This window comes from Thermobia domestica, chromosome 7, assembly GCF_964235325.1.
Source record: "Thermobia domestica chromosome 7, izTheDome1.hap1.1, whole genome shotgun sequence".
Lineage (NCBI taxonomy): Eukaryota > Metazoa > Arthropoda > Insecta > Zygentoma > Lepismatidae > Thermobia > Thermobia domestica.
The window spans coordinates 216,546,975-216,565,413 of NC_137460.1; positions in this window are offsets into that span (position 1 = coordinate 216,546,975).

The window sequence follows — 18,439 nt, forward strand, 5'->3', positions numbered from 1 at the left end:
AAATTAGTGATGTTAGAGAAGAAAGGTACACTTCATGCTCCCCGAAATACTGTATACTTAACTTCAAGTGATTGGCTTTATTTCTTGGAAATATTACCGTGTATAGAACATGCTGTGAAAACAGTAAAATTTGCAGTGTTGTACTACATGAATACTTTGAATACTTGTGTGCAAATACTATACGTAATCATGTACAATTGCAATGTCTTACATGTAAAGGGCTTGCCAGAATTCATACATGTGTGGATGAACAGAGTATTATTAATGGATTGAACATCAGTTTTCCAAGTGTCGCTCTTGATAAGAACAGTGATGGTGAAAGATTAAAATTGGAAATGAAAGTATTCTGCAAACAAAAACTCATAGACTCAATTATGGGTGACTTATTTGATAGTGTACAGACACAGCCATGGTGGAAGGAAACCAATACTCAACCTTCGGAAGATATTAACGCCTGTTCATAAAGATGAAAAATTGATTTATACTCATCAGTGTAGCTATTAATTCAACAACAAAAAATATATAGTGAAAATGAAATGTTTTGAGTTCGTTTCATACACTTGAATATGCTAGAATTTTTTTAATTAATGTACTAATGTTTTATTTTATGATAAGAAAAAATTCTAACAATTTTCCTTGTAGAAGTATTATGTATAATAATGAATTCAAATACTTGAAATGTTTGATAAAAAAAGTGTTCGGATTTGAAATCATTGTTATTATACAACTCTGTTTTAAGTATGATAGAACTTTTTGTATTGTAAAAAAAACAGAAACTTTAAAATAATGAATATGAAATTTTGAAATAAAGTCCTATCATACTTGAATTAATTTACGAAAAAATAACTGAATAAGTATTTGAATTCATTGTTATTAATGTGATTACATCATTGAATTAAAAATAATTTTAGATTCTTTTTTTATAAAAACAGTATGGATTTTTGTAATTCAATGAGTTAAAAATGTTTTACGATATATGTAGTTAATTATACAATTGATCATAAAACATTTATTAAGGAATGGAACAAAATAATAAGAAATAAAACATTTGTTTTCAAAGAGAAAAAGGAAGAATACAAAGTATTTATTGTTAATGAATATTTACACAAATAAATCGACGGTAAGTATATTTCCGTTCACTAGATAGATATTAGATAGTTCACTAAAGTTTTTGTTTCAACGTTCACTTGATAAGTTCACAGATGTCATATACTAATGACCAAGTTCTCTAGATTTTTTGGGTCACCGTTCACTTGATAACTACAGTTGCCATATACTCTTCATTTTTGTTGTTCATAAAATATACACAATACAAAAAATTCACAGATAATCTTACGTTGTTGTACGTTGATTCTATCCATATACACGCTGATCATCTTTTATTCTCTGAAATGAAAAACGGAAAAACATAACTTAAAATTTATTTTATCTATAAACATAAACAAATAAAAACTACAAACATGTTATAGTAAAGAAGGACAAGAAATAACTACTTGCAACGATAGTTAGAATTTTATGTATAATAAAAACTATTCAAAACAAACGAAGAAGAAATAAAGACATGATAATATGTATAGAAGAAGTGAAGTAGAAGATGATCGTGTTTTCTAGAGTTGATGAAGGACATTTAAAGATTTTTCTTTAGCTTTGAAGCAAAGGTAAAGATATCGATAATGTCCACATAAGAACGATTTCACACTTTGAATTTGTTTATTATTAAATGTATACGAAATGGAATTTCTACGTAAAAAAGCTGAACATGTTGCATTACAAATGGAGGAAATCTAAACGTATCAAAGTAGTGGGCACGTACACTAGTATTAATATATACGGAAATCCTTACCTTTAAAAATTCATGGTGATATTCCTCTGATGATCCACTTCTAAGAGAAATTGGAACTCGCCATCAGACGAACACACCCTTGACGTATTAAATTCCAATGCTGCACAGCGCTGGCTTCTTCATCTTGAGTAATGTCGAAAACAAAGATAGTGTATCCTTGAGAGAAGTCAAAGCGAGAAATGTTGTCATGATTGGAAAAGTGAATACTTGAATCACAGAATAAGGTATGATATGAAGAAACAGAGATTGTTTTCGAAATTTGGTTATAAAGGTTTTGAAGGTATAGGTTTATCGTTCCTGTATAGGCATCATTTTGAGTATAGAACTGAACATTCTCTCTTCATACAAATATTTTATAAAGGTCCGTATTACATTTCTCTTCCTCTTTTGTTGGAAGGAATGTAGCCATATGGAAGAGTATCATATGAATTTGGATATCTACGACGTTTTATATAATTTACTTTATAAATTTTTGTTTCGGGCATGCTGACGATAGTATGATCTTTTCTGCGACAAATTTTTTTCTCGTTGGTAATTTTAACTTCGGTTGGACGAGCTTCTTCTTCTTCTGCATCCTCTTCATTATCTACTATCATTTTCTTCATTATATCAAAATTTAGGTATTTTGAAGATTCATAGTTTAATGAAAAGCCTCGTATCTTGCTTACTTGAAACTCCTTCTTCGTACTGGGATCAAAAATACGTAAGCTGCAATTGTTCGGGCCCGCCGATACATATTCTGAAATATAGGTTTCTTTACCATATTCGAGGACTTCATTTGTTAAATCGCCTAAAAAGTCACCAGTTGGAATTGTACTTTCACCAGGTTTTTGCGTATAAATGACGGAGTCAGTATCAAAATATAATACTCTTTCTTGTAGTTGATCTAAATATTTGTACAATTCTAATCTTGCTTGTGCTGTTGTGTATGCGGCTATGACAACATTTACTGTTGGTAATGAAACAGGAACGTCATCGGTGTATTGCCACTATACATATAACATGTCATCATTTACTGGAAATATTTGATGAACATCTATATCATGAGATGTTAATTTCTCATATAATTCCTTGGGTTCATTAATAATGCTGACATGACCCATGTTCTCACGTTGACCAAATTTTCCCCAAAATGAATTGAGCATTAATTTAGCTAAACTTCTAAGTGCTGGATTATGTTTAATTTTGTTCTCATCTAGACGTATTCCTTCCTTTTCATAAAATTGCTGAATGTACTTCTTCTTTAATTCATCTGTTTCACACCATGATGGCCATCCACTAGCTTCTGTTTTTGCTTTCAGGCAGGTGTTTATGTATTCTGCAAATAAGCCGCCACTTTTTGTTTTCTCATCATATTGAACAACGTCATATGCCCATAGTTCATGAATATCTATTATTTTGTATCCTTTTTCTAATGCCTTTCTTACTTCATCTGCTACCCATGTTCCATGTAGAACTCGGTCTTCATCGTTGTGATTACAAGGTGCTTGGTTTAATTCATCACAACATGTACGGCAGAGTGGAAACATCAATCTATCATTTGATTTATAATGGAGGACAGGATGAAACAGTTGTTTTGGAGGCAAAATACTAAGCTTAACTAATCCTTCTACTTCTTCAATGGTGGGAATATTTGAATCTCCAGGCAGGTAGATAGTAGGATGACGAATTGGAAACTTCTTAGAGATAAATGGATAAAGCGAAATAACATCTTTGTAGTGTATGGTTTCTCCTTCAGATTCTTGTGCTTTATGATACAAACGTATGGCATTCTCACGTCCTCCATAAAAAGCGTCACGAACATTTAATGGTGTTTTCTTTGTATACGGATGATTACTAACATACTTCTTCATCTCTTCATTTCCTGCCAATTGTTTTTTAAATTCACAACCCCATATTTCATGCACTTCACAGCCAAAAACTTTTAATTTTTGGATTTTCTTCTTTGTTGCTTCATATCGAAATTCCATGGTATCTGTAGCATTGTTATATATGAATTTATCTCTGTCGTTAGGGTAACACTTGATACAGGCATGCGTCCAGCATCCCTCATACTCCCACACGTGTATTTTACCTGTATTGGGTTCTGTCCATACACCATCTACTTTCATTGATGCTATTCGTTTTTCCTTACTACGTGCAGCATTCATAATTTGGATGTTTCTGGTTTTTTCTTCCCAAGCTATCCATTGTACTGCTTCAATTGATTGTACATCTCTCCATCGATATCCGTTCTTTGGTATGATACCAATTGTATTTTCTTTTAAGAAATTTCTACGATACACTAAATTACATGCACTGGCAATTGTAATACATTCAAGTAAGGGATTGACATTAGTTTCAGATTCAAATGTATTCATAAAGGAAATACAGGCTTGACGTAATACTTCGACATCCTGTACGCAATACTTGAGTTCTTCTTTCATTTTAAAGGTGTCGTTTTGATGTTCGGTATACCATTCGAGAAACTTGCGTCTTTCGTCTACTTTCATAGTATCTGCTCCGTAATATTTAATGTCTGGAAGCAGCCCTTCATAGGTTTGGTTCTCACGTCGATTAAAGAAGTTTGGGAAATATCCTTTGCACGATTGAAGCCCAAATGCACCACTTAATTTACTTAAGGGCATAGGAAGAAAGCTTAGTGAATCGATGAAGGTTACGTTTCCTATTTTAAGAGAAAGAATTTTTGCTCCATTCATGATTACTTCTGGAGTCCAATTCATCTTCTCAACCATGGTCTTAATGATGAAATGTGCGTCATATCCCTTTGAATTATGGGCAACACAGGTTACTGATTTAATGTTTGGTCGACGTTGTTGAAGATGTTTTAGAAAATCTTCTATTACATTTTCTCCGTCAAAAATATTTTCTCGCTTTCCACAAATGGCACAATCATTCTTGATGTTGTTATCTTCATAACACTGGTAACATACATGTTGACGAACCAAGACATTAGGTATGTGTTCATATATGTTTGCGTCCTCATGTTCTATTTTCGTATCTTGTGTGCATTCAATATCATAAAACAGAATCATAGCTTTCTTCTCCATGATGATTTTTTCATTGGCTTTTTTCGGTTTTCTTCTTTCATTCACTTTCATGTAACATTCATGATTGGGTGGTACAATAGCATAGCAAACATGGCAATATGTTTCACCACATACGTGAGTTCCTTTTTCATTTACTACATAAATTTTCAAACACTGGGCACAACATTTCACAATGGAACATAAAGGCTTTCCGTTTTGATAAGGAGCTGACTTGTGATAATCGAAGCATGCCTGGCCATAAAATTCTCGTTTACAATCATTACAAGTAACATGGGCTTCTTTAAAATCACATGATGGTTTTTGATGACAACGATAACATACAGCTGCACATTGTTTTAAATGATCATGTTTATTTTGATATTTCCTATGACAACTTTCGCAATAATAACTGCAGCTAAAACATGCTGTCAAGCTTTCAATGACGTTGTAGTGGTTATCTATGAACAGTAAATTTAAAGCTGTTCTTTCATGATCACTTGGAGGTGCTTCAAACATGACATCACTTCCTGAAAAGCCCCTATACACTGTGATTTTATATTCCTTTAAATGTTCCTGAAATTTACGAATTTCAGGAATTCCACCACCATGACTGAGATCTACACCGGCAGCTTCACACAGGTCTTCTGCTTCTTTTTCTATGATATATTTACTTTGAGTTTTTACGTATCTATTGTACTGGCTTTGATTTTTCCCCTTGTATTTTTTCAGTCCTATAGCAACGACGATGGCATGTGCTAAACATTTTGATCCTTTGTTCTTAATTGTGATAATACCACGTTTTGCCTTTATATATTCATCAGTATTCAAAATATGTTGTCTTAAAGGACCTTGTCCTCTTGGCATACGTACATGATGAAAATTCACGATGCAATCTTCATTTATAAGAAAAGCCGCATTACTTTGTAGTACTTTCTCATAACTTGTCCATAGAACTTCTGCTGAAAGATTTCTTGCTTCTCTGAATGACAACCAAAACGGACGATGTCCTTCTCTCTCGTTTGTGATTGTTATTCCTACGTAATCATGCTGGTCCACATTACGTAGTAAATAATCTATTAGTGCCCGTAGACTTGCTTCAATTGCCGTAAAAGGGTTTTCATCTGCATGCACGGGGGCTAGACGGAATCGTAGCATTCTACCCTCGATATTGTATTTTCTGTATTGTCTTCTTCGTTCTTCTATTATATGAAATCTATTGTGTCCATCATTACGGTTGTTATTTCCGAATCCTACTTGTATATTTGAATTTCGTTGTGCTTGAAATACGGCTAGCAATTCGTCCATTCTTTTTTCTGTCATCTAAATCGACTTCCATTTCTTCGTGTTCTGTACTAGCCTCTGCTAATATTTCCATAATTGAAGGATATATTACTTCTTCTTTTCTGGGATCGGGAAACAAATTGTTAATCCAATTTTCTAGTTCATTCTTGTAAAACTTATCATCTTCTTCTTCTATCTTCATCTCTACCTTATTGTAATCCTCTCCTATTATTTGGGAAAACGTGAGATTTAGCAGCTCTTCTTCATTTCTCCTTCGACGTCTTCTTCTGTTCCTTCTTGTAACCACTTTATAATTTCTTTAATACGGCCTGATGCTTCCTCTTCTTCTTCTTCTGTTATCGTTCTATTGCTAGCACTGTTCAATATTTGTAATAGTTCTTCTTCATCATATTCTTCTTTTTCTACTGGAATTTGAATTTCAATAGCTTCTCTTTCTTCTTCTTCTTCTGTTGCTGATGCTGATGCTATTGCTGCTGCTGCTTCTTCTATTCTTTCTTCTATTTTCATTTGTTCTTCTCCGTCTTCTTCTTCTTGCATTTTTTCATGATCTATTTCCGTTTCTTCTTTTGCGTCTTCTTCTTCTTGCATTTCTTCTTCTTCTTCTTCTTGCATTTCTTCTTCTTCTTCTATCCCGATTATGGCATTTATTTCACTTAAAAGAACTTGCGTTCGTTATTTACGTCCACTACCTCTTCTTCTTCTTCAATGTCATTAATGAAGGCCGTAATCTCCTTCAGTAAATCTTGCGTACTTTCTTTTGCCATTTTTTTCTTCCTCAGATGTATATACGTAATGTAATATATGTAAATGGTATATGTAATAGGATATATAAATCTTATTTAAATGGAATATATATGTATATAAATATTTTGAAAGGATATATAAGCGTTCAAAAGAATATACGAATAAGTAAAAATGTGATATATAAGTAATTAAAAAGGAATAATAATAATATCAACAGGAATAGGGAAAAGGATTACACTTATCTTTATTTGTATGCAACCTAAAATAAAAAAGAAATGAATTTTGTTACTTATAAATATATATATATATATATATATATATATATATATATATATATATATATATATATATATATTAGATATATAAATATATACTATATAAGACAGAACTTTATGATGTCAATGAAATAATCTCTCATCATACCTTTTAAATATTTTTAACTTTTCTTCCTATTCCACGGGATGAGGAGTGAAACAAATGTATGCTCACAGTCTCTTTCAAATGTATTGACTAATGAAGATATGTAGATTACACGGCCTTTTATACTTATTCTGTTTTAGAAATTTATCGTTAATTTTAGTGAACGCGAAATCCGTATTTCCTCCTCTCTACACGTCTTTCTTTTATACTGTCATTAATTTTAGCGACCACAAATTCAATGCTATCTTCTTTACAACTTAACGAAAACATGCTATTGACTTTCCCCGGAAAACCGTTCCTACATGTGTCTTACTTGCCTTATTCATATGCTCCCCTTAACGTGTGAATGAGGGAGGGAAGACATTTCAAACTAAAAGATTTCATCTCTTTTTCTTACGTGATACAGCGTTCATCTTTAGTGCACGGGAAGTCACAGGTTGAAATCCTGTCACGATATGGAATCAACACTAGGAAAACTATGGAATCGATACTAATATTGTTTATTTTATATTATTTTACGTGTAAGAATATCACCCCCGGGAGCCCACCACTTTTTACCCCTTAGATGCCATGTTACTGATTTCAAAGTGTCTTTATTGAATACAACACCTTCGAAAACTATGGAATCGATACTAATATTGTTTATTTTAAATTATTTTACGTGTATGAATATCACCCCCCGGGAGCCCACCACTTTTTACCCCTTAGATGTCATGTTACTGATTTCAAAGTGTCTTTATTGAATACAACACCTTCGAAAACTATGGAATCGATACTAATATTGTTTATTTTAAATTATTTTACGTGTATGAATATTACCCCCCGGGAGCTCACCACTTTTTACCCCTTAGATGTCATGTTACTGTTTTTAAAGTGCCATTATTGAATACAACGTTCTGAGAAACTATGGATTCGATACTAATATTGTTTATTTTAAAATATCTTAAGTGTATGAATATTACCCCCCGGGAGCCCATCGACAAGTGAACTTTATGTTAGATAATATTATTACATGAGTACTGTACTTTGATCTAAGGGGACTCGGTGAATCAATGGTAAAGCGTTCACTTGTGATGCGATAGGGGACCTTGGTGATTTAGTGGTATAGCGTTCATCTTTTGTGCATGGGTTCCGAGTTGAGCATGAGGTCCTCTTCCTCGTGTTCAACATTTGCTTCCAACAAATGAATTTTGTGGTAGACAAACACCGTATGCGTGGATTTCCTTGGGAGTTCTTCCGTTTCCTTCCACTTTTCGAGTGTACGGTGGTTCAGTGGTAGAGCGTTCACCTCCGGTGCTTGGGGGCCCTGGATTCAAACACCCTGCTCCCTCGTCAAGTGAACTTTTTGTGTTGGACAAACACTACGTGCGTGAGTTTTTTCGGAGTTCTCCCGTTTCCTCAACCGTTGGACGTAATACATAAAATACCTCTTCGTAATAGATTAGAAATACATTCTGTTCATTATGTCCAGTCGAGACGTTTTTCACGTCATCTGTATCCTCAAAACATATAACATTGCATGTGTACTCTTTCTTATAAAAACAATCTGATACTATCATTTTTTTTATGACAATATAGATGAAAGTATTTTACAAGTACTTATTGTCTTTTCGAGTGCAGAATAATACGCGTTCAATACTACACAGAGGCTTGTAGTGTTTGAGCCCCGTCGCCCAAAGCTTGGACCTCTCCCAACAAAAAATTTCTTGATGCACGCCTGTGTACATAGCTAGTATACGAATTCTATGACGGGATTCTGAGCATTTTAAAAGAAATTGATGATAATAATAGGGAATATTTTAACTACTTTCGTCCTTTTAAAGTAATATCACATACAGCTTAGACTATAATATAGAGAAAACTGTACAAAGTTCAACTTCCTAGATCAACTTAAAGAAATGGAGAAATGTTCTCTTATTTGAGAATAGACAATTGTTTTAACTTGAAGATTTGTGTTCATGTTGAAATCGTGGGGTGCTGTGGATCAGTGGTAAAGCGTTCACCTCCGGTACTTGGGGTCCCTGGTTCGATCTTAACTCTCGCCGTGTGGACTTTGTGGTGCATATAGCCTCGCTGCTGAACGGAACGTTAAACTCAAAACTCAATCAACATCATGTGTACATGGGTAACGACATCCGAGATGAATAGGCAACACTAGTTTTGTCAAGTTTTAGATCTCAAACACTGTTTTAATGTTACCTAAAACACACACACACACATATCTTCGCTTCGTGTTGTCTGAAACCATGACCTAAGATAATGTTGACGCGACAGCTGGAGAACAACATTGAAATACAAAACATGTTCTGTTATCTTATTTTTCTGCTCTTTCCAAGTAGACAGTGCAGATACAGAAACTCTTTCAGTTCGTTGACTTATGTATGTGTTTTTAACGTTAGATTTCACTCTTATTAACATTAGAAAATTATGAAATTAACTTCAGTGCCTCAGTGGTAAAGTGTTCACCTCTGGTGCATGAGGTCCCGTGTTCAAATCACATGTCTTTTTTCTATATACTTGTCATTAATTTTAGCGACCACAAATTACCTGCTTCCTTTACAACTTAACGAAAAGATGCTATTGACTGTCCCCGGAAAACCGTCCTTATTTCATTTTTACGTTCCAGAGGGCACGGTGGCTCAGTGGTAGAGCGTTCACCTCAAGTGCTTCGGTCCCTGATTCGATCCCAGTTCGTGCCCTATGAACTTTGTGGTGGACAAACATCGTATGCGTGGATTTCCCTTCGGAGTTCACCAGTTTCCTTCCACTTTTTTCATTACATCATTTCATTCATTTTTTCATTATCACCTCTCCTTCATTAGCCTAGTAGACGTAACCGTAGGACGTAAAACTCACTTTTCACTTGTCCCATCGCCGTCCATTAGTATAGTACACTCAGCCTAACTGGCATAATCGTGGGACGTTAAACTCAGAGATTTCATTTTTTTTCGTTCCAGAGGGCAGGGTGGCTCAGTGGTAGAGCGTTCACCTTAAGTGCTTGGGGGTCCGTCGTTCGTCTTCCATTAGCATAGTACACTTAGCCTAACCGGCATAATCGTGGGACGTTAAACTCAAAGATTTCATTTCATTTTTTTTCGTTCCATGGGGAACGGTGGCTCAATGATAGAGCGTTCACCTTAAGTGCTTGGGGTCCCTCGTTCGATACCAGTTCGTACCCTATGAACTTTGTGGTGGACAAAAATCGTATGCGTGGATTTCCCTTCGGAGTTCACCAGTTTCCTTCCACTTTCTTCATTACATCATTTCATTCATTTTTTCATTATCACCTCTCCTTCATTAGCCTAGTAGACGTAACCGTAGGACGTAAAACTCACTTTTCACTTGTTCCACCCACAGATTATACTATTTTCATTTGCTAAAACGCACATATCTTCGCTTCGTCTGGACTCTACGTACTACAGATACATAGACAAATGGAGAAACAAGTAGATATATTATCAAAAATTTAAGACACACAAGCTATAATTATTATTACATCATTCACATCATAAAGTTCCGTCTTTCAAAATCATTAGTTTAACAGTCATTATCGTGGAACGTAAAACTCACTTTGTGTGTTAGACAACATTGTATCTAAGAGTTTTCTCTTTGGCTCTCTTGTCAAACTATGATTTGACCTCTCTCTCTCTCATCACAGGTGGGGGACCCTAGTGGATCAATGGTACAGCGCTCATCTTTGATGTATGGTGTATCCAGGTTGTAATCCAACCCAGACAAGTGAACTTTCTGGTAGACAAAATTACTAGTTTAACAGATATAAAAATTGGACGTAAAACTATGATTTGACTCGAACGAATATTTCTGGTGCATTGGGATCACTAATTCGATCCTAGCTAACAACAAGTGAAATTTCTGTTGAACAAGAGCGTTCATCTTTTGTACATAGGTCCCGAGTTGAGCATGAAGCCCTCCTTCCCCGTGTTCAACTTTTGCTTTCAACAAATGAATTTTATGGTAGACAAACGCCGTATGCGTGGATTTCCTTCGGAGTTCTTCCGTTTCCTCCCACTTTTTGAGTGTACGTTGATTGAATGGTACAGCGTTCACCTCCGGTGTTTGAGGGGGGCCCTGGTTTCAAACCCCCTGCTCCCTCCGTCAAGTGAACTTTCTGTGTTGGACAAACAACACGTGCGTGTTTTTTTTTCGGTGTACTTTCGTTTCCTCCCACTTTCTTCATTCTATCATTTCATTCATTTCTCATCATCACCGTCTTCTTCAGTCTAGTCAATATATCCATGAAACTTAAAATTGGAAGTTATTATTATTATTATTATTATTAAAAATAAACCAAGAAGTTCCGTTACTAGTGATATACATATATTCTAATTACCAGTCTTATGTCGGCTCCCTTTCCTAAATTTAGGGGGACACAATGACTCATTGGTCTATTCATCTTCCTAGCATATGCTACAGACAGACAGACAAACGTCAGCCGGTGTTCACTGACACTTTGTCACTTCAATGCAAAGTTTTCTTATCATCGCTTGGTTGGTTGATAAAGCGGTAGGTAGGTCAGTGCTTTGCTTTTCGATAAGCTAATCTTCTCTTCTCTTGAATACGAAGCAACAGACAAAGAAAAAAAAGATACTGCGAAAACACATTTCTTTGACACTGTATATATGTATGACTGTCTGTGTCTGTTTGTAGAATCTGGTTTCTTTATCACACACGAAACAACTATGAATAAATACACTTTATAACTTTATTCTTTTTTTTTAAAGACAAAGACTAAAAAATAAAGACAAATATATTATTTTACTTACCTATTTAATAAAAACGTCTTACAGTATCTTCACAGACGAATCACTGTATTCTTAATTTTACGCGAAAGATTCAGTAATCACACTAAACACACACGTATTATGACTGTCAAGTCTGACACTGGAATGATTTTTCGAACTACACACACACACACACACACACACACACGTGATTGGCTTCGACAAACAAGAATATACAAGATTATACATGCATCCCTAATCATTATTGCTTGTTTTGGTTTTTGCGTGTCTTTGCATAAGTAATTCTTAGGAAAGACGTGTTTCAAAACAATTTGTCAGGGAATACCATCAATACTATAAAATTTCGTTGAGTTATGAGATAATGTTTCAAATAATTTTTCAGCACGTACATCTGTATGGGCTGAGAGTATGAGAATACGATCTATGATAAAACATATCCTAATCTGAATCGGCAGGATGGAGCTAAGGAGTTCCGATATTGAAAAGAAAATAGAATCCAAGTTCGATTCTCTGTGAAAAACAATGACATAACTAATCAATACATGAGTTGTGAATCAATAGCTATCAATATATAGCTAGTAGATAGTGCAGGGGGGAGCGCTATAACTAATAGTCATCCAAGACAATACCCTTAGGTTAATGGCGTTCAGACTCAAGTTTACACATGTCTACGTCTCCATGAGAGCCTAATCTAATGCTGTGCGAGAAGGGGGGTAGTGGGAGGCCAAATAACTACCCAATACAAGTCAAAAAGAGGAAAAACGAAGAAGACGACGAAAAAAACATACGTTTTATCTTGACTCTACACTCTATACTCGTGAAAGGCTACGGGCTTAGTATAGTTGTCTGCTTCACTTTCACTCCCAAAATAATAATAATAATAATAATAATAATAATGTGATGCTGTACTTTTTAAATTTATTTTTATGGTTGTTATTTATGTTTTAATACCACTTTGGTCCGGGTTCAATTCTCGATGATAGAGAGAGAGAAGGAGAGAGAAAGGGAGCATTGAACACTTGAAAACATTATAGTGCTTTGAAATGAAGAGCTTCGAACAATGTACATATCATATGCTACGCTAAAATCAATACATGAAATTCTTTTTTTTTTTTTTTCATGCAAGAATTAATTCAACTCTAAATCGTGAAGTACTGGTCTTGCGTTCAATTTCAATGAGAGAGCTTTCAAAATGAAAACATATTTAGTGTACAGGTTCGATTTTCGATCAGAAAGCACTGAATATTTTAAGACATTAAGTATGCTCTTCGCTATGCAAAATAGCTATTCAATACCTAACGAAAAGACGAAAATCACTCAATCAATTGGGAAGCTTCGAACGTGATAACTGAAAGGACTCTCATCAAGATCCGATAGCCGTCCAAGAGTATGAGCATAGTAACAACGTTCGATGGCGTTCTTCGTAGGAGGGAGTGAAGTGGAGGGGTTTGGGGGGTTCAAATCCATAACGAAAAGACGAAAATCAATCAATCAATTGGGAAGCTTCGATCATGATAACTAATAGAACTCTTATCCGTCCAAGAGCATTTAACTATTCAATACATAACGAAAAGCAAAAATCAATCAATCAATTGGGAAGCTTCGCCGTCCAAGAGTATGAGCATAGTAACAACGTTCCCTTACGTTCTTCGCAGGAGGAAGTGGAGGGGTTTGGGGGTTCAAATTCATAACGAAAAGACAAAAATCAATCAATCAATCAATTGGGAAGCTTCGATCATGATAACTGATAGGACTCTGATCCGTCCATCAGTATGAGCATCCAAGACTATGAAGACCAAGAGCATTTAGCTATTCAATACATAACGAAAAGCAAAAATCAATCAATCAATTGGAAAACTTCGATCATGATAACTGATAGGACTATGATCCGTGCAAGAGTATGACCATCCAAGACGATGAAGTCATGCAAGACTATCACCATAACAACAGACTGTTCTCACAACAACATTTTCCCACGAACTTCTGTACTAGCCGTAAAAGGATATGAACATAGCAACTAAAGGCTTGTCGAAACTTGCCTCCCAATTCCAGGAAATGATAACGAATTCTAGGAAATTTTTTGCTTAGTCAGTCTTCTATCGGACCCCAATTCTACTAGAGGCTATCCAGGCTCGTCGGCGCCCTCTTGCCACTTTTAATCATCATCCCACAGAAGACAATTTTCAGCAGTTCCGCATTCTACGTGCTCGTGCTCGACGTCTGGTAAAGCTCTCGAAGCGCCAAAGCTGGAAGAATTACGTTTCGTCCATCAGTAGTCGCACACCTATGTCAACTGTGTGGCGTCGGGTTCGCTCCCTAAACGGATCCACTTCTTTACTTCTTGTCCCAGCCTTAACGGTGAATGGTGTTCTAGAGACCAATCCCTCAGAGATCGCCAATATCTTGGGCCACCACTTTGCCACTATCTCTGAGTCAGATCACTACCCACCAGCCTTTGCTCGTTCACGTCCTCAGCTGGAGCGAAACCCGTTAAATTTCCGTACCGCCAACAGTGAGGACTATAACGCTCCTTTCACGCTCGTTGAGTTCGATTCTGCTCTCCGCGAATCGTCCAATACTGCTCCCGGGCTTGACCGTGTTTCCTATGATATGTTGCGCAACCTCTCCCGCGATTCTCAGCTTGCATTATTGCAGCTGTATAATCGCCTCTGGGTTGAGGAGTTTTTTCCACCTGCTTGGTGTGAGGCCCTGGTTCTTCCCATCTTAAAGCCAGGGAAAGCCGCAACTAGCCCCACGAGCTACAGACATATGTATAAGGGAATCAACGAATTTAAGAAAGGCTATCAACCTCGAGCTTATATATTAAAGAAATCTGACGGTACAGTTCTCACTGACACGGATAGCACGGATAGATATAAAGTTTTCTTCCACGATTTGCTTAACACGCTTAAAACTAGTGTGCGTGGAGAAAAGGAGATACATACCGCAGAACCATATATTCCAGAACCTAACCGAATAGAAGTGGAAACCGCTATAAAGAAATTAAAGAAACACAAATCTCCGGGTGTAGATGAAATTCCGGCTGAGTTAATTTTAGCTGGAGGTGGAAAATTGTGCAACAAGATACACAAACTCATTCTCCTTATCTGGAACAAGGAAGAATTGCCACAAGGGTGGAAAGAATCAATCATTGTTCCAATTCACAAGAAAGGCAACAAAACTGACTGTAATAATTAACGAGGCATTTCTCTTCTGTCAACGTCCTATAAAATTATTGATGAAATTATTGGAGATTATCAGTGCGGATTTAGACGAAATCGATCAACTATCGACCAAATATTTATCATTCGCCAAATACTCGAAAAAAGTGGGATAAAATACCCCGGTACATCAATTATTTATTGATTTTAGAAAGGCTTACGACTCGGTTAGGAGAGAAACATTATACAACGTTCTTACAGAACTTGGAATACCGAGAAAGCTAATTAGATTAATTAAGATATGTTTAAATGAATCCCAAAGTAAAGTCCGGGTAGGAAAATTTTTGTCCACGAGTTTTCACGTCGAAAATGGCCTGAAACAGGGGGATGCGTTCTGGCCATTATTATTTAACTTTGTTCTGGAATGCGCTATAAGGAAAATCAAAGATAGCAACCAGGGCCTAGAGTTGAACGGTATTCACCACCTTACGGCATATGCTGATGATGTAAATTTATAGGGGATGATAGGAGAACAAAAGAAAGAAATGCAGATATCTTATTAAACGCTTGCAGGGGCATAGGTTTAGAAATAAATGCAGAGAAAACTAAATACATGGAAGTGCGTCGGGACCGGAATACAGCAAATTATGGATGCGTTAAAATATTAAATAATACTTTTGATAAAGTGGATAGTTTCAAATATCTAGGATCAATATTAACAGAGGAAAATTCATGGAGAAATTAAATGTCGACTAAAAGCAGGGAATTTGCTAACTACCGTATCCCTCGGGTGCTGGCTTCCGTAGTATGCCCTAAGGAAAAAGCTGGTAACAATTCAGGTCAGAGCCCATGTCCTGTTCAGGCGCAAATTGATGATAGTGAAATACCACAAGTGATTTGATATGAGCAGCTTCTGTGATTTCGAGACTTAGGCTTGGTCATACGTGACTGGCAAGCCGACTGCTCGCAGGGATTCGCACACACATAAATGAAGACGATAGTATTCCCTCAGACGAACTCTTATTTATTGAATAGGCACGGATGTGCATACGGAGTAGAATGAAAGATATTAATAACACACAACATTTTCACTTTACAGAGCACGAATGCTCAAACAGAAGAAGTTACACACACAACAGAATGAATGACATCATGGCAAATAAAATATTTAATATTGCATAATACACGTAGATATGTATATGCTATATAAAAACATTAGAAACATAGCCCTTCTGTTATTGTGATCGCTTGCACTATATGATTATTATTCGCACTGATATGAGACTTTCACTGCGTAATTGGGACAAGGAGTGTGGGGGATGCAGGAAACACTAACTCTTGATGAAGCTTCTTGACTCAGAAAATGCTGTACTCTAGAAGATAGTTACGAGAACATCACTTTGTTCACTTTTCCGGTTGCTACCAAAATAATAATCGTATCACATGCTTAATTATTCGTCGTAATCATCTTGTACTAATATGCAGGTAAATTGTTCTTCAAAAAAACTTTTCGTTTTTTCTTGCTCTGGTGACCGATGCTAACTCCTCGCTTTTACGAACGCTTGGGAACATCCCGCTCACCATACCTCGGGTTGGTAGTACATTGTAAAAAATAATAAGAGAAGTGTCAAAGTTTTTTATATTCCTACACAACACAAATATAATGATGGTATAATTAAGAGCGCTGGCAACACATGTTTCAGTTCTGTGGGAACGAAACTTAAAGGCGATAATCAAACAAGTTTTGCAAACCAAACTTGAAGATTCCTTCCACGACTGATGGATTTTTTACCCTACGATTCTACATAAAGGAGTTCAGTGGAAAAGAATGCACATTGGCAATTGTATGAATTAGTCATTTCGTCTGCGACTCCTACAAGCTATGAACACTGTTCCCACGGTAGGAAGGGTGACGAAATGTTAATGCATGGGAACAACATTCGACGAGTATTTTTTCACACACAGAATCAACTTCATGTCCAAAATGGTTTCCAACCTTAATAAATGTTGTTACGAAGAAAAATATATATGAAACAGTCATAGTGGGAAAACCATAGGTTGGTAACTTCTTTTAGGGAAACAACAACAACAAAAAAAGAGTTTGCTGTTTCAAAGCACTTTGTCCAGACGATAAGCGTTGTGTTGGGAAAACAACAAGTCCTTTGTTTTGTCGTCAGAAGCGATAAGAAACTGAGGAACACCTGCAGATAAAGGAAGAACTGAGTTTCTCACCAGCTTAGAAGCATTCAGAACCAACCAAGAAAAATAGATTTTCTTTCCGTTAGTAAAATAATGATTTAGTAGTTTGAATAAAAGTTAGAAAATAAATACACTGTCTGTCCAAAAGTGTAACCTTTTGGCCATGCTGACGATCACGAATTCGTGTTACTACTCGGTTCAAAATCTCTTGTCGTCGCGAATTCTCTCGAGGAATTTGAAGCTTAAAATATACAAAACGATAATTCTGCCTGTTGTTCTATATGGCTGCGAAACATGGTTACTTACTCTGAGGGAAGAACATAGACTGAAAGTATTTGAGAACAAGTTCCTGAGACGAATATTCGGACCTAAGAGAAACGGGAATGGGGAATGGTGGAAACTTCATTACGAGGAACTACATAATTTATGTGGTTTACCCAACATTATTAGGGTCGTCAACTCTAGGAGGCTTATGTGGGCGGGTCATGTAGCTAGAATGGAAGAAAGTAGAAACGCTTTCAAAGTCTTGACTGGAAGACCAATCGGAAAACGATCATTAGGAAGACCTAGGCACAAATGAGAGGACAATATTAAGATGGATCTCGCAGAGATAGGAATACAAAGTAGAAACTGGATGCAGTTAGCTAAGGATAGAAGTCAATGGAGAGCTTTTGTGAACGTGACGTTGAACCTCCGGTTTCCATAGGCCATAGAGTGAGTGAGTAAGTGAGTTAGTGAAAAGGTGACGCGAAGGCCCTATTATTACTGTACGATCTTGACATGTGCCCGGTGTTGCTGAGGAAAATCCTGGAAAATTTCAGCCAATATAATTTTATCCTCTTCATGCCTGTCTCCGTCTTGTAAATATGTCGAATTTATGTGGAATGAAGTTCCGAAAGACGTCAGTTGCATTAATAGGAGTAATAAGTATATTGATTTTTTAAAAAGAGTTTTAAGTAGCTTTGACTCACACCAATG